Here is an 11,467-nt window from a genome sequence, read left to right as displayed (position 1 = left end):
CTTAAAGGCTAGTTTCCCTTCAGAATTTTGAAGAAGATGCCTTCTCAGCTTTTCTTTCTTGGCTCAATTCTTAAGAGAATGGGAATATCTTTATGCCTGTGTTCCTCTAAACATCCACCAGAGATAATGTTATATTCCTGTAAAAGCTTCAAGTTGTTCTAATAAGATATTCTTAGTTAGTAAAGAGTTCACCTCTTCCACTTTTTCCTCCCTTCCCAAAGGGTTATGAGTTTGGCAGAAGGTGAAGTGACATGGATTGTTTGTAGATATCTCAAGCTCCCTGGTTTGACTTTTCCTGCCCATTGTTTTCAGAGATGAGATTCGGTAATGCATGTGATTTCCGGATGAAAGATGTGTCACTTCACATATTTTTTTAAATTTCTAAAAGTTTATGTTAGAAACAAAACAAAAATTTTGGGAAAAGTCAATAAACACAAAAATCAGTGATTAACTCAAATTTTTCTTGTTTTAAAATACACACAAGTCCAGATCTCTGGAATTATATGAAAATAAAGGTGTTGTAAAGACCCACAGATCTACTTGTGAGTTCTCCTTGAAATTCCTTTGCCCCTTGATACTGTATGTGCTTAAAAGTATTCATAATATCAAGTTATAAGATAATCAAATTTTGGAATTTTACTAATTTTGTTTGGAAGGCACAGCCACGTTCCCTTAAATAGCAGAGTAATTTTATCAGTGTTAATCAATTTTGGAATACAATTTTGGAAGCCCCAGATGAAGAGACCATCATTATAGGTTGAGTGACTATGTGAAACATATAAAGCAAATGCTCATTAAAGACACACTAGTTAATAGTCTTAATTAGGCATTTAAAAGCTGTGTGGTGTTTGTGTCTAACATTTGCTCTTACTTGAATGCTATTCCAGAATCTATGTACAATTCTTAGACTACAATAATATAATATTAAGATAAACTGAGTCCAAAGTGATGATTCATGTACAAAGTATTGCTTTATTCATGGAAATAAAGGTTTCTACTATATTCCTTTTTTTCATTTGTTTTGCTGGGGAAAATATATGAAGCATCCCTAAAAAATGGCAACAATTAATTTTCCTCACTGAAGGCCTGAACTTCATATTGTTTTTGCTTTCTCTTCAAATTCATACTTGTCAACTTAAGTTTTAATTGCCAGAGCAACAAAGGAGCCAAACCCTCTGCTTTTAACAAGTCCTTCCTAGGTCCTGAATAGCAATGAGCTAGCAATAACTTCTTACCATCCTGACAACTCCCATTGCCACGTATAGCCTATTTAGAAGTTGGTACTAAGTGAAAATACATACCTGGTTTCCCAAAGGCAGTCCCCTGAAATGCCGTCTATCATTTGTAATTTCTCTGACTTTACTTGGTGGTTATGATTTATCACCTTGCCACTTCATGAGTCAGCCGTGAAATCTCCATGACTCAATGGCACATAACAAAAGCAATCAGGAAAGTGACATTTGAATGAAGGGTTGGTGGATGGGTTTGAACATGATTTCATTAACTTAAAGAACTAAGGCAAAGCAACTCCCCCAACTTTTTGAAATTTTACAAAGTCAGCATTTCAGTTCTTTCTCTTCATTAGTTAATACCTCTGAACTTGGGGAAAATTACCATCAATTGGAGACAAACAACAAACGTAAATTTCTGGAAGCTGACAGTATGGATTTATTCTTATTTTGCATTTAATCTTATATTTTTCCATTGTGTTCCGAATAGCCTTTTCCTAATCTTGCAAATAAATTTCCTACTGCTTTAAATTTCCTTGCTACCCATATTTTTTTTCCTAGGTGGTAAATTGGTAGCAAAATGAATTTATTCTTTCAATAAATATTTATTGAGCCTGGATTCTATGTCAGGCATTGTGTAAGACAATGAGGTTGAAGCAACAAGCAAGGCAGACATGACCCTCCCTCTCAAGGAGATTTCAGTCTGATAAATGAGTGAAATGGGTTATATTTACTTTTCTAGGCTAAGTGCCATTTACCCTGAGTGGGAAAATACCCATTTTCAAGTCTTAAAGAATATTTCTTATACAAACAACTTGACTTTGCAGCACTTGAGTATTTATTTCAAGCTACAGCTATCCTTACATGGAAAAGTAGAACAAAGATTGGCCTATTGACAAGAATATGACTGGCCATCTGGGCACCTGCCCCTTTTAGGCCTATGGACTCTCTAGTTTGAAAGTTTATATTAAATGCTGCTTCCTTGTTTTTCAAATAATATTTAACCTCTTTTGAGCTGATAAGAGACGTACTGGGTGAAGTTCTTAGAAAGTTTCACTACTGGAACTCAGTTCATCAGTTATAAGTATCATCTAATAGCATTGGCCAGGAATTGTGATATGCTTGTCATTGCATCCAAAGGAGACTGAGAAAGAAAAGATAGAGTTTTCAGAGCAAAGTCAGTGTCATTAATGGAAACATGACTTAAGCACAAATTCAAAACGAAGAACTTCCTGCAAACAAGAACTGTGGTTATTCACTCTGGAATTAGCAGCACCTGGGATAGTGTCTGGAAGAGAATGGTAATAGTAAGACTGTCTATTCTTTATTGAAAGCATATTGGGTATTAGGCATTGTGCTAAATATTGAGTGAGAACTATTGATGAAATGAGTCTTTATTGTACAGAAATAGTAAAGGGCATAAAGATGAGCTGATAGAACCTGCAGAAGTTAATATGAAAATTTTGGTAGAAATTGTGCCAGCAGCCCAGTCCTCAGGAGGGAAAGATGCCAAACATCAAGAGAATAGACAGTACTCTGGAATGGTTTGCATCTTTTCAACTATAAAAATAAGTGTAGCCAAGAACTCAATAGGAATTTGATTAAGAACAACTGGGCACTCCTGGCACAGCTAGGCTAAGCATACTCCATTCTTGGTTGGCCTGAATATAGGATACTGCCTCATGGAAATAACACCATAAGGAAGAAAACACAAGCAGATGAAGTAAACAGTAATTTTGTGTATAGATACATCTTGCTCTACCTTTAGGAAAGGTCTGAAGAAGAATTTAGAATGCAGGTGAAGAATGAGGTCATGAAGAGAAAATATGATTTATGTACAGTATACAAATGATAACTTGAGCCTAAACACTAGAGGAATATTCCTGGTACTGATCAATTTCTGTTTTCCTCACTGCTCTGGTTGAAGTCAGTATAAGGCATTAAATCATGGAATTATGTTTTCAAGTTGCCTCACCCAGTCTACTCTTGGATTGGGGCTTAGGAAGAAACCTTAGGAAACAGAAACTCAAGATGGGGAAAAGTTTGATGTGTTTGCTTTCTTTTTCTATTGGGACAATGTTTCAAGCAATCTAAGTCTCTTGAATCATGGCATTATACCTGGCATTACATCAAAGGGCTGGGCCTGTCTGTATAAGGCACATTGATTAAGGTACCAGCACCAAGCACTTCACATCGATTATTTCATTTAGTCCTCAAATCAATCATACAATGTATAAATGATGATTCCCATTTTTCTGATGGGTTAACTAAGATTTAGAGAAGTTAAGTGACTAGTTCAGGGTCATAATGTCTGGTTTAGTGGCACCAACTTCATATACTTCAGACCCGATTTTAAAGTGAACCATGAACAAATGGCCAGAAATAAGAAATAAGCAAAGGTCTTAAGACACTGCATCTGGTTTCCAAAGGAGTGAAATTAATTTTTACCACAAGTAGGGAAAGAAAGGGTAGGAGAGAAGACTGAAGTAGGTACTGGACGTTTTTGGTTGGATAGAAGCTTTAACATTAAAGATAAAGTGACTGAAGACTGAGGCAGAAATTCAAGGGAAAAATTCTTGGCCACACTATGAGGAATAGACCTGTCAGGGCAAATAGAGATCTATGTGGGTTTTCTCCTGTTTTTTTGCTTCCACACAACTGGCTGGAGAATACAAAGAGATCATACCCATAAAATCTTACCTGTCAGCTGTGATCTCATCCAACACCACAGCCCCTTCACTGTTAAAGATGTCCTGCTAACGTAAATGTAAATGAGACTGAAGAATTGGTTCTACAAATCAAGCTCCTGATGAATTAACCCCTTTTCCCTTCCACAGAACATTGTGCTCAAGCCTGAGGGTCCATTAACTGAACACATAAATGGAGTCTCACAACCCTCAAAATCTGCTCTGCCTGCTGTGCCTGGATCTTCCCCTGTGCATGGAAAATCCTCCTGGCATTTAAGATCATCATCTCCCTCAAGCCTTCCTGTCAGAAAGAGAAGAGCCCTAAGAGAAATGCTGCACATCAGTGAGTTGGTAAACCAGCTATGGAAACAGTGTGTTAAAGCCCAACAGACTTCTGAAAATATCCCACTATGAAGATCTAAGCATGAGAGAGACACATCTGCATTAGGATCCTGAGAAGCATTCGGTATGGAGGCAAGTTCAGATGACCTTTTTAAATGATGAGAATTTTTCTCTTCTGATTCTGACCTCAGAAACAGCTTTCAAACTGAGTTTCAATAGCAAGGCTATAAATTATAGTAATAAAATATAATATTTTATTACTATACTCAACTGTTGTATATACTATAGTATATACTATACTCAACAATTATTGAGTACTTATGTGCCTGGCATTGAGCTAAGTGTATGACATGCGTGGTATCATTTAGTCCGTTAAAATTACCCTAACAGGTTGGTGGTGTTTTTACCTCATTTTGCAGAAAGAAAAAGAGGTACAGAGCAATGAAACACCCTGACCAAGATTATAGAACTAGTTTTACAGCTAGATTCAAATGCAGATCCATACGGCTCCAAAGCTTTTGTTCTTCAAACACTAGACCACACTGCTTCAAAATGAAGGCCAGAAGCCAACACAGAGAAAGTGGGTCTAAAGGAAGCAACACTTCTGAATACCTACTATATGCTGGGTGCTCTACCAAGAAAAATATTCGTAATAGTTAGAGTATTCTATGTGTCAGTAAAGGTTGTCTGGGACATGGAGGGAACTCAACTCACGAGAGAGTCTGATGAACTTCTCTCAGGTAAGATAAGAGTTCTGGGAGGCAGAATCTGATTCTGATTGTTTAATAGTACTAAATTTATCCAGAGACAAAGCATTAATCAGGAAGATGGAATGGGAAATGTTCTGTACAAGAAATGACAGCTGCTGCTTGAAGGAAGAAAACAGAGAGATCATGTATAATCTCCTGTAGGTTTTCAAACAAAACACCGGGCTAAAAGTACACATGGAATAAATTTGATAGAGAAAAGCATCTTAGATTTTGGAAACCACTAAACAATAGTGGGCTATAGGGGTGAGAATTGGTAGGTTTACTTGCAGCATCAATGCATTGAAATATTTATGTTATTTAATAGTAGACTGTTATTCTTTCACTTTTTATAAAAGAACTACAATTGACCTTTGAGAAGTCTGCTGACAGGAAAACAGGTATAAACTGATAGTTGGCCTTATCAAGTTTAAATATTTGAAAAGGTATAATTCATGCAAATGTTTAGCCTTTTTTTCATTGTGCAAGGGCAAAACCTGCCTAGGCTGGTATTTACTTTTCTAATTAGAAAAGCTTGAGTGATGTGAACAATTAAGATAATACAATACCTTTACAAGATAATTAATCTTTTCTTTGTGATTCATCCTACCACATCCCAAGCTGATAATGTTATTTACCTCCCAGTTAAGAGTATGTTAGAATGTAATTGGAGCCATTTGCTTTGACTATCAGAGGAGAAAAGATCATGCAATTTGCATCTCATATATGTAGAAATTAAAACTGAAGGACTGACCACTTGACACCACAGAAGTTCCTGAAATGAAGCCTGCTGAGCTCAATTTGTTGTGGCGACTAAATGAATCCTGTCTCCAATTTGAATGTATGATGAAACTCCTATTAGAACATTGCACTGTAATAATTGACAACATAATGAAACTGCCAAAGACAAAATGCAAATACCTCTCTATTGACCCTTCAAAACTGCACTCTGTACTTAGAAAGAAGCAAATGCCTTTGCCAGACAAGTAGCATTCCCCTTTATTCTACCTCCTCTCTACCCATCAGGGAACGCTGAGACATTCTTTTGGACACTCATCCTTTAGAATTAACAGCTGAGAGTCAGCAGCAACAGTAGGTTGCAGAATTGGGGATAGTATTAGCAATAATATTCGGAAAACCACTACTACTATCTTCTATCACCATAATTTTATAAAAGAAGTGTATTTTTAGCACAAAAAAATTTAGAAGGATATTATCCCAGGGTAACAATTTTGTAGAATAATTTAGCTTCATTAAACAACCGAAAAAAAGTATGATGTTTTTTAGTTTTGTGAGTTTTACCTCTGATCTATAAAACCTTAATTAGGCACCAGCACTGATCTTTAGAAATCACTAACCTACATACACTAGCTCTTTTTTTTGTTAACTTCTCAATCCATTATAATTTGGCCTTTAATCCTTTTAGGATGCATAACTTGTAACATCTTAAGTTGCTGACTCCATGGTCACTTGTCTCAAAACCTGGAACTCTCATCAGCATTTGACACAGGAGATCACTTCTTCTATCTTAAAGAAATTCCCTTCCTTTAGTTTCGAGTACCTCATGCACGCTTCACATCTCCTCTCTGGAGTCATCTTTTTCTCCTTCCCTTCGGCAGTCTCCTCTTCCTTTAACGTTGAAAGGTTTTTGTTTTTCAAGGTTCTGTCCTAATCCCCATTCCTTTCTCACTCTGCACACTCATCCTGGGTAATCTTTTTTATTCCCATCGATTTAACTAGTCACAAATCTTGACATCTAGGCCAGACCTCACTTCTGAGTATCAGATCCATATCTCCAACCTTTAGACATTTCCACTCGAATGCCACAAAATCACTTCAAATCATCAAGTCCCAAACTGAACTCGTTTCTCCCTATCCTTGCGTGATCCCCAACTCTGTAAGGAGAATTATTATTCTCCCATTGTCCAAGTCACAAGCCTAGATATCATTTTCACTCAGTCACCAAGGCCTATTATTTCTGTCTCCTAAGTCAGGCCACCATTACCTCACACTTGGATACCTTCTATTGTTAGCTAAGTGGTGTCCCCACTACAATCTTCACCACACCGTTCTCTTGACTGTAAACAGAGTGTGTTTTTAAAGCACACATCTGATAATACCACTTGCTGCTGATGCTCCCATGGCTTCTCCATTACCCTCTAGATTGGGTCCAGACTCCTTGACTTGGCTTATAAAACGCTGTACCACTCACGAGCTGTTCCTTGCTTATAGCTCCAGCTGATTATTTAATTATTCACCATTTCTTTACCCCTCCTTTCACCTACATTTAACATTAGACACATTCAACATGGTTTCATATACAATGTTTCATTATATGATTATAATCAATGCAATGATTTTTATTTCTCCTTACTTAAATATTTTTAGAGACCAAGCATATATATTATATAAACTTATTACGAGGCAATGAAATATAGTGGTTAAGAACGTGGGCTTTGAAATCACACCTGGGTTTTAATCACGACTTTCCTAAACGGTATCTGTGATATCAATCATAATAGTGAACTACTTCAAGCCTCAATTTCCTTATAAGTAAAATGGGGATAATATTACTACCTGTTTTCCTAGAGTTGCTATTTGGATTACATGAGATAATGCTAGTTAAGTGTTTAATACAGTCGGTCTCATAGTGTTATTACAGCTTTTGATGTTATGTATAAAGCATTTAAACTACTTATTCTAATATTTACTATTCTCCATAATTCTTCATACTTATTCAACCTAATCTCTCCTCACATACTAAAGTAAGCCTTGTCTATTATTATCTATCCTGGCCTATCTCAGGCCCCAAATAGGCAATATTAATTCCTTCCTATTTGGGTTGTTCTCCCATCTAGTATGCATTCTTCCCTTCTTCCTACTTGCTGATTGAAATTCTGCTTATCTCCTCATTTAGGTGAATTAGTTTAGGTTCCTCCTTCTCCATGAAGCCTTGTCAGATGTCTATTATTCCTTTGCATTTTTCCTTTCTCAGAGCTCCTCTGATAATTGGTGCTATAATATACACATTGTCTTAGCTCTTAAATTACTTCATGTGGATAAAAAATGAAGCCCCTTCTGCTCTCTCAGCAGCATCTTGTGCCTGGCTGAATACATATTTGAACTGGAGTTCAGAGTGGCCTCTACAATGCATTATTCTTTTCCTATCCCCACCCACTTAACAGATATTTTCAACTAAGATTTCTACATCTTTATTTTAAATGTTACTTGTTAAGGATGATATTGCAATTTCTTTTTTTTAAAGCATGAAAAATGAGAAATGGCATGCTTAAGTATGCTGGTTTTCTTTTACTTAAAATTTAAAATCTAGAGTCTGCAGTTTATCCCAAAACAAAAATTCCACACTGCTTCCTGAACCTTACCATCTTTGGATGTTTTCTAGATTTGTGATTACTTTCTTTTATTTATTTATTTATTTATTTTTTTCCCCCCAGAGCCCCAGTGGATAGTTGTATGTCATAGCTGCACATCCTTCTAGTTGCTGTATGTGGGACGCGGCCTCAGCATGGCCGGAGAAGTGGTGCGTCGGTGCGCGCCCAGGATCCGAACCTGGGCCGCCAGCAGCAGAGCGAGCACACTTAACCGCTAAGCCATGGGGCCGGCCCCGTGATTACTTTCTAATTTTAAAAATTTTTACTCTGTCTGGAACAGTTTTACAGGTGTCACTTATTCTCAGAAAAGATAGCTTTTTACTTCCTTACAGGGATAACAAATGCACATCTGTAGCACAATATAATTTTATTAAACAACATAAATTTTCAGCATCTTTCTTCTATACCCCTTACTATGGTAGATGGATACCCTTACCAAGGAAAAATTGAAGGGAGGGTTATTGAGGTGACAGAATGTGAGAGAAAAATTTTCCTGCACTATTTTCTCTTAAAATTCTAGTTTTAGACAGTAAATCACACCTCCACAATGGAATGCAGGCCTCTCTTCACAACCTCTCTTTCTACACAAGTCAGACATTATAAATTTCTTATTTCTCTCTCTAAACTTCCCCATCCTATTCTTATTCACCATTAAAACTTTCTCTCCAGAAAAGTGGCTTTTAGGTAGCATTTTGCTTTGCATCAAAACCAGAAATCTAATCAAAGAGCATCTTAAAAATCATGCAAATATTCACTTGAATATAGACATTTTTCTCTTGCTTTTTGCCAGGATTGTTTATGGTTGGTTTCAAAAAAGATTTAGGACTTATCATACTGTGGACTAAAAGCATTTTTCATTTTCTGCCTCCTTCTTTTATGTGGAAAGAATTGATGTCTTTGAAAATAAAGAAAGGAGATGAGCCTTTTTGGTGTGGGTTTTATATGTTCTAGATTCTGCACTATGTCCAAAATGACAAGAAGTTATTTTAAAAGTCAGCTTCCATGAAGTACCTTGGAGGAGTGTGTGTGTGTGTGTGTGTGTGTGTGTGTGTTGAGGGTAGTTGGCATGGGGGCAGGGAACAGATAGGGCTCTACTTTCCACCCAACAGTAGGCAAAGCAACATAAGTCTGTTTTGTTTTACTCTTTTATATATTGATTGACTCTCTCTTAGGATTGTCAAAAAGAATTCTGCAGCAAACAGTTTAAAAAGCCCAAAATAGGAAGAATAATTTCAATTGATCAAAACAGCATGGGATATGTTGTATGTGACTGAGCATGCTTTTGATACCAGTTCCCTAAAAGGAATTTGCATTTTGAATTTTTCAGACTGAACTACTTAAAATGTGGACTGAGTCTGCTATTCCTGTGGGCATCTCCTCTGTAGTTGGTTTAGTGATTACTCTGTCACTTCTTCTTTAATTTCTACCCTTTAATGAGGACATGCAAGTATGCCTATGGAATTTTCATATTAATGCCAGAGTGATTTAAGAATGGACCATAGTGTAAAAGAGAAACAAAATATCTCTTCCAGGTTCAGCTTTCTATTTAATTCTGTGGCGAGTGACAGAGCTGAGTGCCACCTGATAGGGAGATTCAGCTTCTCCTTCAGGCATCTCCTCTGGGGCCTTTGGGATGGAACTAAGCACAGCTATCTGTCCATCTCTGGGCCACCCAGGATAATTGGAAGCACTGACTCAAGGCCATTTCACCCTTGGATAGGAATGATGAAGTCAGGGCTTCTAATTATTGCATCTGATTACTGGCTCCAGTTTGAAGATAGAGAATGAAGCAAAGTGAATGAGCATCTCCATCCCATGTGCAGTCATTTGGGAGCAGTAATCATGGAGGAAGAGATCTTTGGTTTGGTTTGAGATTCCTCTTTAATTTCTTTCAAACAAAACAGGTAAAATGTTTGATTTTCAAAGTAGGAAATCATACTTAACTCTTTGTTATAGTGATCCTATGTACAAACAATGCACTGGGCAAGAAGTGCATAAGAGATGGTCTTCAGGCCATCAGCATTCCCTTCTTCTTGTCACAGAGAAGGGTTAGCCAATTTTATATTGAAAAATATCTGGACAAAGATCTCGGATGAACGATGGAGTTCAACATAGATGACTGAAATGCTCAAGTATGTGTGTTCCATTTGAATTAAAATACTCTTTAGTATTCCAAGTGAAAACAACAATAAACCTGGGTTTGGGTTTAAACCGTTTTTGTGGAAGTCTAATCCTTGTATGAAATAGTGATAATAGTATCCTATTAACAAAGAGTGAATTGTATTTAAACAATAATTGCAGACAAATGATATGTAAATCAATATATGAAAAGGCATCAAGCTGCATACACTATTGATTTTCTGCCATGTTCTTCTCTAGGTTAATGCTCTGAAAATATGATTTATGGTGTGGTTTTAATGAGTCACATTCTTTTAGATATGATAAAGTTTCATGAGAATTAAAAAGGTTTAATTCTAGTAGTACTGAACAACTTTAAAAATGTGACTATGAAATTACCACAAAACTGAATTTGCTTTAGAAAAATAATAAAGATGCACACGTGAGAAATATATAAATGCCCTTTATTTTGGAAACAATTATTAATTTGTACAAAGTGATGAATTTTCTATATGAAAAAAGGGAAACTATTTTGTTATTTTTAAAAATGACTTTAGGGCCGGCCCCGTGGCTTAGCGGTTGAGTGCGTGCGCTCCGCTGCCGGCGGCCCGGGTTCGGATCCCGGGTGCGCACTGAGGCACCACTCCTCCAGCCATGCTGAGGCCGCGTCCCACATACAGCAACTAGAAGGATGTGCAGCTATGACAGACAACTATGTACTGGGGCTTTGGGGGAAAAATAAATAAATAAAACCTTTAAAAAAAAAAAAAAATGACTTTAAAATATAAAACAGGGCAGTTGCTGAGACACAGAAGGGACTTGGTGTAGATGCAACAACTCTGCACCAAGGGAGACAAATAAGGAAAAGTTTGGTCTGCACATCAATAAAATTCAGTGTGGAATTTGATGTGATCTGAACCCATAAACTAATTTATGAAATTCTTGGCATAATG

Source organism: Ceratotherium simum, chromosome 4 (genome assembly GCF_057802395.1).
Source record: "Ceratotherium simum simum isolate JZ-2026a chromosome 4, ASM5780239v1, whole genome shotgun sequence".
Taxonomy (NCBI): domain Eukaryota; kingdom Metazoa; phylum Chordata; class Mammalia; order Perissodactyla; family Rhinocerotidae; genus Ceratotherium; species Ceratotherium simum.
This window is presented reverse-complemented; position numbering follows the sequence as displayed.